Raw genomic sequence first — 20,176 nt, forward strand, 5'->3', positions numbered from 1 at the left:
TCACAGATAATAATACTCAAAGTATCTCAAATTGTTTTAGGAGTGTGGATCAATGCAGAAATAAACTGATCCGTCAAGCTTTTCTTCATGCTAGATTATTTCCTTTGCTATTGTGTACACATATAAGCATCTCTTTAATAAAGAATGTATATGTACATATACAGTTGACGTTATGAGACCATTGGAAACGTTATCATTAGAAAAATTATTTCATTTGTTTAACAACACAATAGTAAAAATAAGTATTTAAATAATATTTAGCCAGTCTTTTGGTGGTAAAATACTGTATTCAGTCATATTTATCTCCCTTGCATGACAGTACTTGTCGTTACGTGGTATAAGATCAAATCTATGAATCAAATTTGTCATTAATGTTGTTAATAATACACATTTCTGTCTGTGAATCCATTTGTAGCATTTTCCCATTTCAGGCGAATGGAAATGACTGATTTGAGAGTCAAATTACTCAACAGCGCCCCTTGTTGGCTTAATGTTTGCACATGTCACTTCAGTAGAGCGATTAAACCTCTGATACCTGGTTCATATTCGGTATATTTAAACAACTAATATTTAAAAGTTTAATATAAACAAGAATAAGTCATACATATATACAGGCTCGCCCAGTAGTTAGCCGTTGGAAATGACAGTTAAAACAATACAGCGGGTGTCGGCTGACCGGGCGGGTCCACTTTCAGTGTCAGGGTTAGTTGCTCGGCTAACCCCTCCTCCGCGATCAGAGGTGGGACAAACCGAACTCCCCACTCGCCTGACGGTCACAGTGACGCTGGATAGCCAACCCGGAAACAGCGGCAGCAAATCGCTTTTCTTCTTCTTTCAGCCTGTGCCGCTGCTTCTAGCGTGGTATCCAGACATCGACTCCGGTGTTTCTCAACGAGCATCAAGGTAAAAAGAACAAAATTTAACTGTTTATCTCTCCTCTTTGCGGCTTCTCAACTTATCCGCCTCTGTTATCCACCGGTTGCCATTCACCGAACCTGGGTTTTAGAGTTAAATATTGTTCCTCGGAGGAATTATAAAGGATCCGTTCAAGTGATCAAACCCCATATATCGCTAAGTTGCTTTCAAATTAAAAAATAGTTTAAGGAAATGTCTGTATTAACATTTTACACATTTGATAAACCGTTAACTTCCCCTTTCCGCTGGGCTACACGTAGGAGACGCTGGGCTACACCGCTAGCTTCATTTTTCCTTTATTTGGCCAGAGGCATTGAATGTTACACGCTCGACCCACAACACTGCACTAATGCCAGTCTATCAGCTGTGCCTGGCCTCATGTGTGCTGTAGATCGTGCTTTAAACGAACCGTGTGGCTTGGATTAAGACTGCTCGCTTACAGGCAGTGAGTGGTGCATCATTAAAGCTGCATTAAAGGAAATGCACACACACACTGACAGCTGGGACATGCTCAGAGCTGGTTTGCCTGTGATGATTTCCACTCTGATCAATGCATGTGAACACATTTGGCTGTGGCAATAGATTAGATACATTTCTCCTGAGTAAAAATGAAAAAATACAACATATAGTATACGCTATTGTATAGTTAAAGTGCTGAATTCAAGTATCAAGTATTATTTTATTGTTGGTTTATTGCTAAACCAGTAAGATCCTACTTACTGTTATGTCTTACTGTCTGTGGTAATTTACTGCATCCTTTTTTTATATGGCTAGCAGCTACATTTGCCAAATAACTGCTGAAACATGGAAACTAGCAAACATAATATAAAATGTTTGCAGTCAATCACAATCCACCGCTGACTCCTGGGATCTCCATAGACTTTATTTAATCCAAAAAAAATAAATAAATAGCTCCTCTGCGTTGGAAATATTCACATCAATTATCTGTACAACCACAGAGCCACGGCACGGAAGTGTGCGTTATTTCCTTTCCGCACAGCGTCTGCATAGGCGCTGAAAGTGGAAGTGAAACGTCCAGACAGCCAAAGTGAAGTGCAGTAGTTAATTTGGCTCGCAGTCTGTCCTGGTGCAAATTCACATGAGCTATTTATGCGTCTAGAGAGTTGCTCAACATTTGTATGAACTCTGACACACTGTGTACACTATCTTAGTAAGATGGTGGAAGTCATGTCATGTCATGTCATAGCAGGTATTGCAGAAGTTTCCATAAATTAGTGGATGTTTAGCGGGATTTTTACCCCAAAAATAAAATTATTCTGCATATCTGTGTTTCTTTATATTGCAAGTTGATATCAAATTGGTAGATCGTTGTAGCAAACCAAATGCTGCTGTGTGAAAAATTGAGCTTTCCTGTGTTACAGTTTGTCTTATTTACATTTGTCATTTTGCAAAAGGGAAGTATCGGCTTTCTCAATGTGGTTTACGTGTTTTCTTTGCCCTTGTCATTCCCTTCAGTGCAGACCTTTAAAGATGGAGGCCCCGTCTCAATCCCTCTCCATCTATAGTGACTTTTAAAGAAGGCCCACTACTTCTTCCAGAGCTAATTCTTCCTTATTTTGGCTCGTGTTGCGTGTCAAAGTTGCAGCAGTCACAAAAACATTGCAAAAGTGAGGAGTAATGCAGCTTGCGACAAGAAAGCGAAATCTGCTGTTGAGGCCTTTTATGGTCACAGGAAGCACTCTTGTGTGAGCTTTTTCTCACAGTCTTTGGGTTTGTGAAACAGCCATGACTCGGGAATAAGGCTCACTTGGCACATTTTATTCCCTCATAAATCTCATGCAGGTACAGGCGTGCAGGTGCGCTCGGGCACAACCTTTCTCGGAAATCAAACACGGATTGTGTGCCGTGCAGAAGTCCACGGGAGTCCATGACGTGTCTCTGTGTGGGCATAATCATGTACTTAGCTGTCAAATAAGGCATGTTTAGTCAATAAAACATCTTCAGATAGCACTTTTATCAGCATTCGGCATTTATATTGCACATAATAAGATTCTAGTCAACATAAACAAACAAAATGCACATAAAGCAGCATCTCATCAGACTCGCGCAACCCTTGAATACCAGAGGAATCCCAAGAGGGGAACATTTTCCACATACTTTCTACGGCAATCTATTTTCTTGTTCAGACAGTTGTAGATACTATAGCTCAGTGTAGCGGGAGTGTAATGGTGGTCAACTTCAATAATTAATCATGTTTCCAGGAGGATTCAAGGATTTCTAGGGCCAGAGCTGCAAGCAGAAGATTTTCTTTATGGTTTCTGGGAGCATTCATTAATTATCACGACAGCTTTACATTGCTTTACATTGTTGACTTCACAGGAATGCCCCAAAGACGCAGGGGGAGTCCTGACCCCTCTCTGCAGCCTGCTCCCTTGAACACACCCAGTGTCACTGATCCGCTGGCTTCAGGTTGGGTTACTGCAGTTATTCTCGGTATGAGGATCGCTGTAGTCTCCTGCTGACAGCATGACTATATTTTATACTGCGTTTGCAGCGGCAAGTGGGTCCATGCGTGCCCGACCGTCTCGTCTGGTTGAGTCATTGTTTTAACACGTTCAGCTTGTGTGTGCGCATGTGTGTGTGTGTGGTTTTACAGCAGAGTTGTGACATTTCAGGCGACCAGCACATGTTTATTTACGACAGCGTGTTAATTTTTCAGTTTGATGATGAATTTTAAGCTTTTTATTCAGCTCTGGGGTCATTTGGTGTTGTGTTGTGTTGCGATTACCCGTCCAACATCAAGCCTCGACAAATAGCCAACAACTATTGTGCATTTCATCTGTGAAAGTGAGCGGGCTCAGTTCTGCTGTCTTGGGTTTATGCAGAAAAGAGCTGTATTGATCCCTTTCTCTTGCATAATGCTGTTTGTGCAGTTATTTGGATTAACTTCCTCTAACTGATCCGGCCTGTTCAGCATTCTTCTCTAACACCATTATCATGACACGGCTTAATCCAGGAGAGCCGGCGACTTCAGCATCAGTCACTTTCAGCAATATTATTAAAAAAAAATATGCTCTCAAATTACACTTCCACTATAATTCTTCATCCAGATCTGTGATATTATCCATAGTTTTTTGGATTACTTAAATGTTATCGCTCGACAGTGAATACAGAATGAGTTTATATACTTCTCTGTGCTACGAGGTAATCTCGTTTGCCTCTTGAGTACACATAACACTCCTTCTTCCATTGCTTTTGCATGCCTGCTCTTGTCCATAAGCGGATCGGAGCTGAATTGATGACATAGTTGAGACACTCGGTAGGAATCGCTGACTTTGCCCCCCTTTTGTGCTGCTTTGAATTACTGGAGAGCAGAAACTTTTGCCCGTCTCACATCTGATTCCCTTGAAAGAGAGCTGACTTTGATGGAGTTTTACTTCTAAACAACAACATATCTGCTCTCCACACTTTATTCCCTTTAGTTTGTGTGGCCCGGTTTTGTGCTATGTTGTGGCAACTTTCTTCTCCCACTTAAATGAAGTAGAATACGTATTACAAGCAGTCATTCATTTCCTCTGCTGCTGTGAGGAAGCATTGCACATTTCCCGCTGTTCGGTCCACAAATGGATTTATTTAATAGTGTTGCTGATAAACTCACGCTGACTGTTTTGCTGTTAAATGAGCAGGGGAAGATGGAGGTCCTGCGGTGGTTTGTGTTTGTAGGCTTTGGCGGCGGCGGCTAATATACTTTTGATCTGCGCCTCTGATGTGTATGAGTCAGTTTCTGATGTGCACCGCTGGCTGTGCTGGTGGACTCGAGCATTCCTCTCAACTTTCTCACTTCCGTCCTGTAATGTTGGCTTATCTGAAGCCCTGAGCATGCACATAACGAGAAGAGAGAGCAGTCTGGATCTTCTTTCTCCTTGAGGCAGGCCGCCTCAAGGCCTGTGATGGGATGCTTTCATTTATCGCTCCCTCTACGTTTGTACACAGCAGCATGTCCAGAGTAAATGTGGAGGAAAAAGCAAAGTGGACTTTGCGTTGAATCTCCCAACATTAAGCTATAAATAACGTGGCCTACACAAAAGAAAACCAGTGGGACTTTGTGAGCTCCTGCCCCCACACCTTTCGCACATGCACTGAAAACCCCTTCAGGCTCACATCTGAAGAAATCTACAGCCGACATGGACACGTGTTGAGGATGTTCTCCTTTCACGGCCACTTAGAACTGATCCAGTCATTCAATTGTTCCCCCCGTACTACAAGAAATCACAAACAAATAATAATAAAAAAAAAAAAAAAACGACAATGATGATTTTACTATGTTAAACGAGGCAGGCATGAGATCCTCATGTGGCCGCCTACATGTCATCAGACACGTAGAGCAGGCGTGTTGCCGCAGATGGCGAATCAGCATGGTAGAAATTCAGCTTTTGCGTGGAGCTGTTCCCGTGCTGCCCCCGCACCAAACCTCCATCCTCACATAGCGTTAAAACTGTCGTATAAACCTGAGGTGGTTTTTGTCCCACTTCTTTCTTCCCCATGTGCCTGAACGTTATTTAATCAGGTCTAGATTTTGCACGTGTATATCATCCTCATGGGCCTCTTTAATGAAACTGTTGTGGGATGTTTCGTGGTGATTCATTATTATAATTTTTAGCGTGATTATGTTGCTCTTTTGCTCAAAGCTTTAAAAACCTCTATCTTGGGCTAAAATACGGTATTATTTAGAGAATTGTTCTGCCTTTCACTGTTAATTCAACAATTAATTCTAAAATAATGTGAATACTTGATAATAAACGGGATACGTTGTTAGCAGCTTCCTCCTTTTATTTTATTTCACCTTAATATCAAAGTCAAAGGCCCCCATAATATTTTGTCTTGCTTTTACTCATTCATACTTTGTATTAATAGATGCCTTCAAAACTAAGAGTATTTCCATTATTTTAGGAAACAGGTTAACAAAGGTTAGCATGCTAAACTGAGGTGGCGAACAAGCTAAACATTAGCATGGTTCCTTCATCCGTCTGAAGGAATCATTTAAGTACATGTATGTAAATGTCCTAATATCTGCTCCAATAAAAACGTTACACAGTAATAACCATATCAAATAGTTCATGATGTGCTCAACCTGTTTACCAGGTTTGAATGGTGGCATGAAAGAGCCTTCAACAAGTCATCTGTTGTGTCATTTCAATTCAAGCACCTCCAGCCCGTGTAACAGACCTGTGGGAGTTTTCATAATGAAATGATTTTATTTTTTTTTATTCCCCCCCACAGAGGCTTTGCTGTGCTCTGTGGGCTTCAGTAACAGTCGATATCCCTCCTCAGTCCCCGGCTCTCTGGCTCACCAGCAGGGAAAAGGGGAATACAGGTTGCCATGGCGACTCAAGTTTTAATGGAAGTTTTATTCAGTGATGTTGAAACCAACACCGCAAGGACCTTCTTTTTTTTTTTTTTTTTTCCTTCCAGCGTTCCTTGCTTTATTTTGTTCATCACCTTCTCACACACACACGTGGACGGATAGTTTCTGCCTGTTTTGCCATTTAAAATGCACTAGGGCTCTAAAACGACATAAGTCTATATTTATGCAGCTACAATAATTATGGACTTGAAAACATGTCGCACTGGTGAGATTGTTTTTCTCGACTTTGGAAACAGTCCGGCACATTTTCCGTTTAGCTTTTCTTAAACGTCACTGGAAAATACGTTTTGTGCTTTCAAACAGCGGCTGACAAAACTGGAAGAAATGAAATGAAAGCCGTTTCCGTGGCAACGTCGCATCTTCATCTGCTGAAGAGTCGCATAAATTTAGATGTGTAATCAAAATTGTCCAAAAACATTTAGGAGATATTCTTTACTAGAAAATAATTTCTTTAACTATGTGCATGACAACTGGATGTGGATGCTCTTGATTACCTCATGGCCTGGTCCGCAGATTGGTCGCATGTTTTGCTATTTGTCGCTCACACGGTCTGCAGCAGGGCCACACATGTTGGCCCACATTCATTGAGCCATTCATGTGGTGGAGTAAATTAAAACCAAACAAGTGTTCATGGTATGTTAGCTTAATGCTCCTACAAACTGAAGATGAGAGCGCCCAGATCCAGATATGAGTTCACTGCTCTGCTCAGTTTGCAACTTTTATTTTAATGTTTTAATGACCGAATTGTGATTTTTGTCAAAAAGTTCTTAAATTCAGAACCTTTTAAATCCTGTTCTTGTTTGGCTAATGTGTCCTTTTTTAGGAAGTGACAAGTAAACAGAAGGAAGCGAGCCTTTAGTTCAGAGAAAATTACACAAAGTAGTTTTATTGCTTCACATCCTGTAAGAATAAATAATCAAACCATAGTTCACTGAAGTCTTATACAATCTAAGGGTATTGTACTTTCTCACAGTCATCTCTTCATCTTACGAATTTAAATTGCTTCTTTCAGTCCTTTGTTAGGATGAAGAAGCAGTCACGTGACGAATAGATGCCTCAGAGGTGACTGAAACGCCAAACCCCCCACAGCGAGCAGCAGCGCTGGTTGACTGTGCTGTAGTTTTATGTTCTCTGATAGCCTGGATTTAATTGTTGCTCGGAGGGGAGAGTCAAGTTGAATCACAGCACACACTCAGCCACTTCTGAATGATCTCATCATGTTCTTTTCCTGCTGCAGCACCGCAGTGAATGACAGTAGTCCTACATGTATACAGTATGAGTCAAGAACCTAAAAAGCTTGATGATGGTTTGGAGGAGGGATTTATTTTTTTTTTTTTTTATTTTAATCAATTTGCCGCAGTCTGGATAACAGTTTAACTAAAAGATTCTGGAAATTAATTTTAGACAAATGGAAAGCTCAGAGCCTTTTAGCCTCGCTAGCTGCTCAGTCAGTTGGTTCACCACTTTGGTTAAGACTGAAATATCTCAACAACTGAATGGTTGCTTTTGACATCTAACATGCTTTTGACATTTTCTTCACCACCACATTGAAATGTTTGACGGATTACCATGAAATGTGGGTCATGCATGTCCCCCAGAGGACAAATTAACTGCTTAACTTTCAAGTCAACCAAAACAAAAGACACTCCTATGAGCCTCAGCAGCGTTTTGTTTTTAGTGATAATTGGCAAATGTTAGCATGCTAGCACGCTAAACTAACATTATGCCTGCTAAGATTAGCATACTGACGCTAGCATGTAATTTTAATCTAAACAATTTTGTATGAATTCTTTGAACTGACGTAGCGTAAATTTCACCTCGTACCAAGAAGTACGAAGAAGTTAGCATTAGCACATTAGCGTGTTGCTCTAAGCCTTAGCTATTCTGTATTCGTTCTTCCGAGGTGACTTGTTCTAATGATGGGCATATAATCTGTAGGTTTTGGTACCAATCCATGTTTTCATCTCACCTTATAATAAAAACTTCCAACTGTTTAAAGGTGATATTGTACGCCTGCTCACTAATTTATTTATATTTTGTAGGTGCAAAGTTTTCGAAGGATTGCTTGCACTTCGGCAAGCCTTGACCTTTGAGACTTTGGGCTTATTTATTAGCTAAATTCCTACATTTTGGAATAGCCTTTAAACTTGTTTATTTTATTGGGGCAAGCACTAAAAAATTGCAACCTTCTTTCAGCTTGAAGGAGCTGAAATTACATGAGCAAAACATGTAACTGTTACACACTTCGGACTGTATTTTTCTAATAATCCTGGCAGTGATTGTTGACCTTAGTTTCTGTAAAATTGTGCAACCGTAGTGCTCCTCATACTGTAAGCTTGGCTGTAACCCCTATAACCTCGTGTTTAGTCAAGCACTGCTTTGGCCGTATGTCGTGGCCCCCAGCTGTAGTCATGATGCATAGCTGACTCCCATGATGCCCTGCCACAGATGTCACCTGTGACATGTCAGCTCTATTGGATTAGGATCAAACCGCGGTCAGTTTACATGCGGAAAATCTTCTGCGAGAAAGGCAAATAAAGAAGAGATGCTTGTATGCCCTCATTTTTCCATCTTCTCAAGAATTTTCTTATTTCAGCGTCTACCTCTGGCTTTCATTTTTTTTATCGTGCCCTTTACACAGTGTCTCATTCCATCATGTTCACCCCCCCTCCAAACAACTCTCCCACAGCTCTCACAACAACGTTTCTTGTGGTTTGAAGTTTCAGGGTTTGAAGTCTGATCACATTCATGCATGACCAACACTGCTGCTAGTGCTGTGCATTTGTATGCAGGCAGGCGAAGAGAGAAGTGCCCTGGTCCTAATGGACTCACAGTCTACTGAGCTTATACTTGCAATCAGGGTTGCACAACTTGTGAAACGAGCTTGTGGCTTGCAGGGACTGCTGAATCGTATAACCGGGAGTTTTGAGGTGAGCATAGTCTCACCTCAGACAGAAACGAGATCATGGGTATACTTTTTAAAACAGTCATTTTAGTCACTTGTATGTGTTGGTCGTTTTTTTCACCGAATTGAGCGGGATTGTGTGAACTGTGTCTCGGCAATCTTACAAGGAGGAAACAGGGAGCCTTGCAGAAAACCTGAAGTGAATCAGAGGAAGTATTACACAATAGGAAGTGGTGTGCTTTTTATGCGACTGTATTTGTTCCATGTTTTTTTTTTTTAAACTCTGCAGTTAACCCTTATTTCACAAAGTAGAATAGTGGGACAGAAAAACAACCCTGTTATTGCATACTTCCCTTGGTATCAGTAGCCTCTCTGGTAATGTTATGTTTCCCTTTTGGGTGATTTCAGTCTGCTTATAACAAAGTTTAAAAGGGAACCAAGAAGACGGGCAGTCTTTTGTAATGGGGTGTGACCTGTATGTGTGAAGTGTGCATCAAGTGCTGCCCAGCATATGTGAAAGTTTCGTTTGCTCCACTTAAAATGTACAGTAAGTAGGTAGTCGTTGGTAGTGGGTGCTAATTTAGTATTAATTTATTTAAAAGAGGAGTTTTCAAGTCATATTATTTTAGACTCTGGGATGTTACACATTTGTTAGGCGATAACTTTAATCTTTTTCTGTTTCTGCTTTGCTTCAGAGGCTGATTTCTTCTGGAGGACTTTGACCCGGGGCCACCTGCCAGGCCGGGCCTCCCTCCCTCCTGACTGCACATCTCCACTGTTGGTAAGTGGAGAAAACTGGTAGTTGGTAGTTTCATCCACTTTTTATCAGTTAGTTGATGAGCTGACCCATCATTTCAACTCTGGATTAGCTGAAAGTGTCTAAAGCCACGCGCTTGTTGTCCATCTCTTTGTGACTCACAGCTGTTCGCTAGTGGACGTTCCAGGCTCTGGTTGCCTAGGTAACCCACTGTGTATTTCCCGCCCCAAATGTTTGCAAGTGAAACAAACAGAACATAAGTATTGCTTGTGTGTAAATGGAGATAGTCTAGCTAGTAGTTTTTCTCAATCTAAGACAAAAAAAATGTTTCTTCTTGCTGTCGCCACTCTGAAATGGATGAATTGAGTAAATCATTGGCCTTTAACGTACATCCCTTAGGAACAGCAATCTGACTGCATGCTAGATGGTACAAGTCGTCCCTCACGCAACACATAATTCAGTGGTGTGAAACTCTGCTAAGTTGTAACTCTAAAGCCCCGTGCACACTCAGAGCGATATGTTGTTGGGACATTGCTTTGCAGCCAGCAGTTGGCCGCTAGTGGACGTTCCAGGCTCTGGTTGCCAAGGTAACCCCCATGTATATTTCCCACCCCAAATTTGTGAATTTGGTCATAGGAACCAAAGTTGTGGATTATGTTTTTCGGTGGTAAATGTCTGGGAAACTGTATTAGCATCAATCCTATTGGTCATTGCAACTTGGTCGCTTCACGTGCAGTGTGCTGAAGCGATGGCAGTTGTTTTAGCGCGGTCTTAAGTCTTTGTGTCACGTTGGGAATCGACTGCAGCTCAGTATGGAAACTGGTCACACAAAAACATATTTAGTCCAACTGTGAAACGTATCAGCTTTAGAATACAGTTGTGTTCATAGTCTCTTACATTAGAACTGCATAAAGTCCAGAATCTCTTTAATGCATGTTCAGTGAAAGTAATTTGATTACATCCAGTGTTTATTTTCAGCGTGCACACAAGTATCTTAGTGTTATCTAAAAATGCAATTGGAAAAACCTGCTTCCACGCCTACAATTTGCATGTCTGCATCATATTTGTCAATGCAAAGTTTGACCACTGAACTATTTTAATACTGTTGGGTTTTTCCCCATCTGCAGATTCCCATCTATACCTACTGCAACACCTTTGAATAGATATAAATAGACATGTACACAAATAACTCATATCTGTCACAATTTGAGTAGACTGCAATGCTTGGGGAAAAAAAAAAAAGATTATTGACAGTATCAACACGGCTGACGTCACTCATGTTTGTGCGTCTGTCTGCCTGCCTGTCTGCATTGTCCCCCATTCTTACTGTCTAAATTTGGTCACGATGCAAACTGGAGGACTTTGAATGAATGGAGGCATTTCTCTAAATGGCAGTTGAGTCAGTTACTTTGCTTTTTTTCCACTGGTAGTGGTTTCTTCCATGCTGATGTGGGCTCGGTTCAGGTGGGCGGAAAAAAATTATCACTTAACTACCGACTCTGGATTGCTTTTTTTTTTTTATTATTATTATTATTATTACAAGGTTTAGTTGAAAAGTTGTACAATGCGCATTTGTTTTGCTCCTGTTTATGCATTTGTTTCAGAGCTGCTTCACTTTTTATGCCGATTAGAAATGTGTCACATTTTTAGGGCTCGGTTTTTGCTTGCTGTTGAATGGGAGGAGACATTGTGTCTTAGCCCGTGTGAAATATAGTCTCTTTGCATCTCCTTATATCTGAATTTAATGAATAAAAACACTTAAAGGTGCCTTTTCTTTAAATGAATCATCATTCCTTCCAGCTTTACTATTGTTTTTACGGCAGTGCAATTTCTTCCTTTTCTTAACTCACTTAGATAACTATGCCTGTTGGTTAAATTACAGCGTGCTTTATTGATCACCTAAGTATATTAAGCATCAGAAACCCATCTGTATAACTATGCACAGATACAGACATGTCATTATGTAAGGCTGCCTGTGGTGCACCTTTGCCTATTATAGTCTTGATGTGCCGTGCTGTGGGCGTATGTGTAATGCGGGCTCAGGAAATGAAGTGCATTGTGGGCCATAAAAAGGAGTTGAGTAATGTAGGTGCTCCCGACTTCCTGTTCCCCTTCGAGGCCAGGATTTATGTAACCGCAGGGCACAGGGTCAGTGCTCACACGACAAGTTGGCAGCTCAGACGTTAGACTTGTAGCAGCACTTTTTTTTTTTTTTTTTTAAATAGTCTTTGTGGTTGTTGACCCTTTTTACGTTCACAGATGACCTCCTGATTTTTGACCACAATATTTCATTCAAGGCTTTTCCTCTCTGTATTTCAGGAGATCAGGGGGAACAATTTATTTTTTTTATTTTTTATTTTTGTTCCCAGGTTGCGGTTTTTGTTTTTTTTGTCTTTTTTTTGCCTCACCCTGTGTTACAACCCATCATTTCTCACCGCTTGCATGTCAGCCCATCCCTGTCGTATTTTCCTCCGTGTCTCCTTGGAGACTGTTACCATGACACACTGCTATCACTCGATTGGCTGAGCTCTGGTGCTGGAATGCTGTGCCGTTTTGACAGCTAAGCCTCAGGTGGTTCACGCATAGGATCACCAAGTCAGCGTGTCCACATGAGAGACTTGAGATGTGCGCGTGTGTGTGTGTGTGTAGGCTAATGTTGCTGAGGTGCCAGAGCAAAACCCAACTCCATCTACTGAAACAGCCTGAATGGCACTCTTACTTTAGTTGGCGCACAGTACACAACCTTGTGGCGCTGCAGGGGAGAGTTATACATGTTCCATTGTACACGGAGCATAGGCTGAGTTAATGCAGCAGCTTGAGTTTTGTGTGAATAGATAGAGTGGATTAGCCTTGCTAAGCCAGGGGGAGGTGTGCCACAGTTGCCTTAGGTGAAGAGTTTCTTGATTCTCATAACTGGGTCAACACTGCCCCCTGCTGGTGAAGCCTAATAAGGTTATATTTGTGGATATGATGGATTTTTTTGGTATAGGTTTAAAATATAGCATATTATACTGAAATATTTTTTATTTAATTTTTTTTATTTGTAAAAAGACATAATGAAAATGTTCTTTTACTACATTAAAATGTCCTCTCTTGACTCGGCATATGGAAGATACCCCGGCCTCCTGCTCCCTGCCCCACCCGCTCAATAGGTAATTTGAGATGATACGTCTGAGTGGGTGTAATATGTAGAGTGGCTTGTTATGTCAGCTAAAAGCTCCCAGCTTCTCCTCCAGTTATCTATTATTTATGCCACTGGAGGGTTGACATGTGTAACTTCCTGCCCAGGGTTTCCTTGAGGAGCTCGCAGACTGCTGCCATTCCTGTGCAGACGTACAGCAAAAACTAAAAGCGCCTGCCAGACTAGTTTGAAACACGGGATTAGCTATGAAATTTTAATCCTCTGTGTGTTACCTTAAGATCACCTCTCCTGAAATGGCTGCGTGTTAACACTGGATGGTGCTCTTGGATCAGGCATCATTGCTCCTTCTCCTTCCAGTAAAATTACATGTCACACGCCAAAGCCAGCATTTTTTTTTTCTTTTTAGCAGCAATTTTTTTTTTGCAAGTGACAGTTTTATTTTATTTTTTTTTATTGTAAGTATTGTCATTTAATATCCACAAACCAGTGTGTGTAGCTGTACGGTTTGGGAGTGGTCTCCTCCAACCTTCCTGTCTTACATGCTCAGCTGTTCTCCTCCTCCAGATGGCACTCGTATCCTACTGAGGGATAACGCCGGCACTCTTCAACCTGACACTCATCATCCCTCCAAAACCTCCTCTGTGCCCCACCCAAAATCCTGTTAGGTTAAATTAGTGCAGGGAGGAAAAAAAAACACATTTAATGTTAAGTTTGATTGAGTTCTCTAAAATTTAAATTTTAAAAAACCAGCCTGCTTCTCAACGAGTGCTGAAGGGAGCAAGTCAAATTTAAAGGTGACGCTGGTGAGTCACATTCAGTCAGAAGGTCAGATAAATAACGATGGTTCGGGGCTGTTCCTGCAGACGAATCTGCGTGTGAACGGATTTAGACTTTGACCAGTGACAGTGAGTCAACGTGCTCCCCGTGATGCTTTCCTAACACGTCCCAGGAAGGAGTTAGAGGACTCTCAAGGGCAGGGCGTGGAGGGTCGCTCTGTGGCAGATGTTCGGCAGATAGTCAAAGTGGTACATTTACAGAAAAGTTCATACAAACAACTTTGGGTGGTTTTTACAGCTCTTCTGCCTCTTTAGGATTTTTGAGAGGAAATATTTCCATTATTTCCTGAATATGGAGCAGCATCTTCTCTCTCTGCGGTTCTTAAAGGCCTTTGTAGCCTCCTTGCAGCCTTTTCATCAGTCAAATTCATTGATCTGAAATTAGCAGCATCCAGGCTGTCGGCGACCGTCTGTGTGTTTAGATGACATAAAGTGTTGTACTGGTGTGACTGAAGAGCGGCGCTGAGAGCCTCTCCATACAGCTCAGTTTCAATGGAGCCGGCAGTTTAGCTGACTCTTGTGTATGTGCCTGTTGCCATGGTTCCCAACTTTCATCAGGTGCCGTCCAAAGAGAGGAGCTTAGCCGAGGATGAGGCGCTCCCACTTTCATCCTCCTCTCTCATCTGCTAGTCCGGACGAACCGCCAGTTTCATGTGTTCGTTTACTTTCATGGTGATTGGCGGCCGCGGCGACGTGATGCAGGGGGCTTTGAAGGAGTTGTTGTCGTGCAGGGAATATTTTTAGCCGCCTGTGTCGTCTCAGGAGTAAGATGAGACAGACGATACTGGGTGTCACCTCCAGTATCGCCGTCAGTTGTCATGATTCAGTCTTTCTGTGGGTTTGTTTTGATTTGCCTGAATGTGGGTGAGGGGGGTATTAGCTGATGTTTACCAGGGTGCAACGATATAGAGGCGTGGCTACGAGGTAAACGGGTTCACCCCTATAAACAAACAAATGGCAGGACCCCCCCTCTTTTTTTCCTTGTCGCCACGAAGCCCCTAAGCCATTTTTAGTCAGCTGGGTAGGATTGGCAGGAGATGGTCGGGGTGAGGAGAAGTTGAGTGGGGGAGGAGATGGCGGAGAGGAGGGGGCGCATGCCAGCCCCATTTGGGAAGTGCTCCCCCATTTTCTGCCTGTCGAATCGGGGCAGTGTCAGTGAGCTCCGCCGGGTCCAGGTCTGGCCGAGTGGGCTAATGCGATGTGGCGTGTCACCCGGGGAATCTAGGTCAAGTTTAAAGCCGCCTAGCTCTGCCCGCCTCTGCCGCAGTGTGACGCTTCAAATCCCTCCCCTTCCACACACTCAATAATATTCAACACGCATCTTCACCTACATGACCCTTAGATTATTTAAGTGTTGCATATAGACATAAATGAGCCATGCATTTCCCTTTTCCAGACCCATAATATTTCAGACATAAACACTCAGACGCATGGCTGCTTCTTCCCATCCCCCCCCACTCCACACCCCAGGCAAGCTCTTAGCCGGTCCACGGCGGGGCCCACGTGACGCTCCGCGCTGTGGCTGGGGAGGGGAGGGCGTTGTTTTTCCTCCATAGTAAAGCAGCGGGGCACGTGGATCCTCATGCTGCAGCCGAGTAGTGGAATGTCAGCACTATCCGTCCCTCACATCAGACAGCCGTCAGCCCCCCGAGCAGTTCTTTGCGGGACGCTGCCGCAGTGCTAGATTTCAGCTGTGTGTCCTGCTTCTTCCCGGTGTGCTTGTTAAAGGTGGGGGGGGGGGGGGAGAGGGCTGGGAGACGGCGAAAGGCAGTGCCATTGAGAGGTCAGGCTGCTGCATGGGCGTGGCACTGTTTTGGTGTCTTCACCAAATAAGCATCAGCCTTTCTGCAATATCTGCAGATATTTCAGATGCGGGCTTTTCCTATTAGACATCCAACATTTTGACATTTTATTTTTATATTGTAATAATGGCGTGTGTGTGTATGATTTTCTTTAAAAAAAAATATTGTAATAAAGTGAATCTGCTGAGCTGCACAGAAATAAATCAAATCACTAAGTGCTCAATGGCAGAATTAAACATTTCTCCATCGTCTCCGGTTGACTTCGCTCCCCTACTAATCCGCTGTTTTTGGCGCATTACCTCATCTGTATTAATATATTCATGTGCTTTCAAGTCCCACTACTACTACAGTACGCGCTCTTCACCCGGAGCCTGCGCCTGATTGGCTGCTGCAATGTTTTCAATGGCACCAAATTTTTTTTGACTCCATGGATACAGTGAGCAGTTGGGTAGATCGGCTCAGCCAATGGGAGAGCTGCGCGGGCTCCGGCTTGTCAGATTCTGCCCCTGGCCTTAGGAGCAGCCCTCCCTTGCTCGCTGCGAGCACGCGATGGCTCAGTGGGGGGGTTCAAAACAACAACAAGGCTGTCGTCGGGCTCTCTGTGGTGCTCGGGACATGCCAGCACTGTTAGGTGCTGCTGAGGGAGGGGGGGGCTACTGTTCCTCAACCTGTCTCTGATACACTATCTGTAACTCCCCTGCCTCTTTTTCTACACTATTGCCAGTTTCACTTACTTACTCTTTAAAGTGAGGGCTGCCATCAAAAGAAGTTCATCCAAGCTGAAAAGTCAGCTTCTAACTTTGTATTTATCTAATTTATTTATGTTTCTGTGTCTGGATTTTGAGTGAGATATAAAAAGCTATCAATTTAATCTGCTGTTTTTCTGGTGCACTTGAAGATTCTCTGCTGGACGCTGAAATGCAGCCACACAAATCCCCGTCCTCAAAGTGACCTCATTTCAAACAGCACAGGGGAGCAACGCCGGGGCCCTAGCAGACTGGCAGCGCCCCCTTTGAGGCGCTGAGAGCCCAGGCTGCTCTGCCAGCCAGCCGCCCGCCTCCAGTCAGCGTGCGGCTGAGAGGTGGCGGTAGAGGACCGGAGGAGGCCCCGGCGGTGGCGGGCAGTGCCCACGTCATCCAGCAGGGAGAGGACGGTGACAGCCCTCGTCCCTTCTGAGGCTGGATCAGGTGGTGCGTTCCAGCAGCCACCGAGGTGCCAGCGTTGGCACAGTCAGACATTCAGGTCACATTAGTGGAGGGTAGTAAGACGAGGCTGGACAAGGCAGGTGGGTCTTTCCAGGTGGTCTCAGGGTTTGACTGGTAGAGTAAAAAAATTTACACTTCATATACACAATTATGAAAAAAGTCCTGGCTTTGCTGATGCAGAATAAAATACTCCTCAAATACTTAATCAAATCTGATAATTCATGTTTGAAATGCAGAAAAATAGAAATATGTTAATTTTTGCTACCATAGAAGAAGAAAAAAATTTAAATATGAGCAGAAACCTTTTCCGTAAAAATTAAATTTATCTGTTTTTGTATACCCAGACTGTCACTCTAATATCCCAAATATTTTTTAATGAAAACATATGTAGGGACCCGCTAGAAGACATGTAACCCCCCGTCTCTCTACGCGATGCATCTCATGCATTTTAAAACCACCCCAACTAACCCTCTGCTCCTGACTGCTGAGCGTGTACTTTGCTCTGTCGCAGCTCCTCCCTGTCTCCCAGAATTACCCGTGCGGGCATGATTTACCCCGTCACCACCGGCCCTCGCTCAGTCCCTTTAGCTTTTTCACCTGTCACTCAACTCGGGTGACATCTGCCTGCCAAACTCCAGCTTCATCACTGTTCTGCGTCGACCCTGTATCCACCGGACTTCCTGTCCGTCTCCCCTCTGTCACCAGAGGTTAAATCGGGGGCCTGCCACTGTTTTATCTACAAACTGCTGCAGATCTCTGACTTGTCGAATGTCTGCTTCTGAGAAAGATCAGCCATGTGCTTTCTAGGAGTTGGAGGATCGTCATAGCAGAAAGCAGGGCAAGGTTGTCACTTTTCATTGCACAACTTGGAGCTGAGGTGTGCGCTGACTTAGTATAGATATACGGTATGTACTTATGTGTGGCATCCAGAGAAGGTGTAATGTAACTGCTCTTCCTCTATTTCTTCACACGGAGATCATATAGAGCCGTAACATGGCCAGTTATAGAGCCGCTATCAACATAGTTCATAGTAAACAGTAAAGTGACTCTAGAAGTGTCAAAGTTTAAAGAAGGAGTCCTCAGTGTTTAAACAGATGGCGTGTAGCAGCGGTTTCTAGGTTGGTTTGTCATTTCTAGGTCATGGGGCTCACCTCCCAGTACCCAGCTTGGCTTTTGGTGCAGGATCATATCTGCTGTCTCCACATTCATCTAGCCATCAGGCAACGTTAAATAAAGTGTTGATCCACATGAATGGTTTGAGGCCCTAGAGTGACTTGTTCCCGCGGCTGTTGGAGGAGACCTGTGGACGTTTCCTTTAAGGTTTATTAGGATTTAATGCTTCTCACTAGAATTAATGTTGTTTCTAATAAAACACGCATCATCTAGTTTTGAATCCATGTATCAAGCCGCGCCCCGCTAGATCTTGCATTAACATCCGTCCTGAGCAACCCGATCACAAGTGGCCAGCTTCAAGTGCAGGTCTAGGTCACATTTGACCTTATTCCTTTTGGTAGTGTGAACATGCAATGCATTCTGGGTCACATTAAAGAACACCTATTCAGCAAGAGCGCTCTTTCATAAGCAGTGTTTTTGCCTCGTTCATTTAGAAAAAGAAAAACACTCGACTGCTATAATGAATGGTCGCATGAAAAAGAAAAAGAACCAGAAGTGATGTCTGTTCAGTAGTAATGAAAGCCTTTTAAAATATTCTGTCCTTGTAGCTGTTAACTTACTAAATAATAAATAAAGCAATCAGGCATAACATTATAACCACTTTCTGAATATTTTGTCTCCATTGTGCCTCCAAAACAGTTGTGACTCATCAGAGAATGGACATGGTCCTTCTGAGGGTGTCCTGTGGTGTCTGGCAACAGGATGTTGTTAGTGGGGGCCTTTGGGTCCTATGGGTTGAAAGGAGGAGCCTCTGTGGATCATCCCACAGATACTTGATCAGTTTGGAATCTAGTGAATTTGGAGGCCAGGTCAACACCTTGTGCTGTTCTTCATGTTTTTTGAGTTGTTCCTAAACAGTTTTTGTGTGTGTGTCTGTGTCAGGCTGCATCCTGGTGGAGATGGCTGCTGCCATCAAGGAGTGTCATTGCTATGGGGTGGGGGCGTCTGGTCTGGTCTAGGTGGGTGGTACATGTCTAAGTAACATCCACATGAATGCCAGGTCCAAAAATTGACTGACACTTCCTGATCTATGAAGCTGTGATGATCATTTTATAGATTAAATGATTACTTGTTAATAATAGCAAGATTAATTAATGATAAAACTTATTATATTGTACATGGATTTGTACAGTACGACAAAATAAGTTGTATTGCAGGCATCTGCGTTGCATTGTCTGACAATGTGCTCGTGCCGTAAATATGAGGTTACTGTACCAGATGCAAGCCGTTGCACTGCTTTGGCCTGTTAAATATTGATGCCGTGTTTCAGCTCTGATGACTCCACCCCCTGAAAACACTGAATCTGCAGAGACGATCAAATGAATTTAAAAGCATGGCAAAAAAACAACCAACTTTCATCCTCTTAAACACATTTAAATGAATGTTTAATTGGATGTGTTATTGTGCAGCCAACATCCACCTGCATCATGCATGAACAAGGACACAACACTCACTGGCCAGTTCATTAGGTACACTAGTGAATGCATTCTGTTATAACAGTCCTGGCCTAAATCTCCATGAAGGTTATGGTATTCGGTTTGTTGCGCTATTGAATTATGTTTCTGTCACGTTTCTGTTATTTTGATCCTGCTTTAGTCAGTGGGCTAGGATAAATAACAGAGCACCACAAACCATCCTCTAAAATGATCATACAGTTTAATGTCAACAGTCATGAAGGGGGTTTTAGTGCAGGCATTTTTTTTCACTAGTGGACCTAATGACCTGGCATGCAAGTGTAGGTTATAAGAGATATCCCTGCGGAGCACGGTGAAGTGGATTACTTTGCATGTAACTGCCCGTAAATGCTTACGAACGGTGGGAAGAAGTAAGCAAAGCAGAAAAACTCAAACTGTGTATTTTATTTTTGGGACTTTTTGGTTTGACATCTGTCTGGGCGCAGGAAACAGGCACCGCGGGGGTCCAAGGGGAGCGCTTGCGTCTGTGAGCGGCGGGCACATCTGGGGCACCGCTGAGTTCAAACAGGCACCAGAGCAGTGAAGCAGAGCGGGAGTGAGGTGCCGTGGATGCAGCAGTGTATCAGCACCTGCTCGCCTT

At 43.2% G+C, this 20,176-nt stretch overlaps 1 protein-coding gene across 1 annotated transcript in view; it reads left to right on the plus strand.

The window, feature by feature from the left end:
• Positions 1–790: 790 nt before the first annotated feature.
• fam49bb (family with sequence similarity 49 member Bb) overlaps positions 791–20,176 on the plus strand; it is a 33,943-nt gene continuing 14,557 nt past the window's right edge. The window contains exons 1-2 of the mRNA XM_084566239.1: positions 791–903; positions 9,902–9,987. The gene's annotated coding sequence lies outside the window, so the exon portion shown is untranslated. The remainder of the gene's footprint in view (positions 904–9,901; positions 9,988–20,176) is intronic.

This window comes from Chelon labrosus (genome assembly GCF_963514085.1).
Source record: "Chelon labrosus genome assembly, chromosome: 18".
NCBI lineage: Eukaryota > Metazoa > Chordata > Actinopteri > Mugiliformes > Mugilidae > Chelon > Chelon labrosus.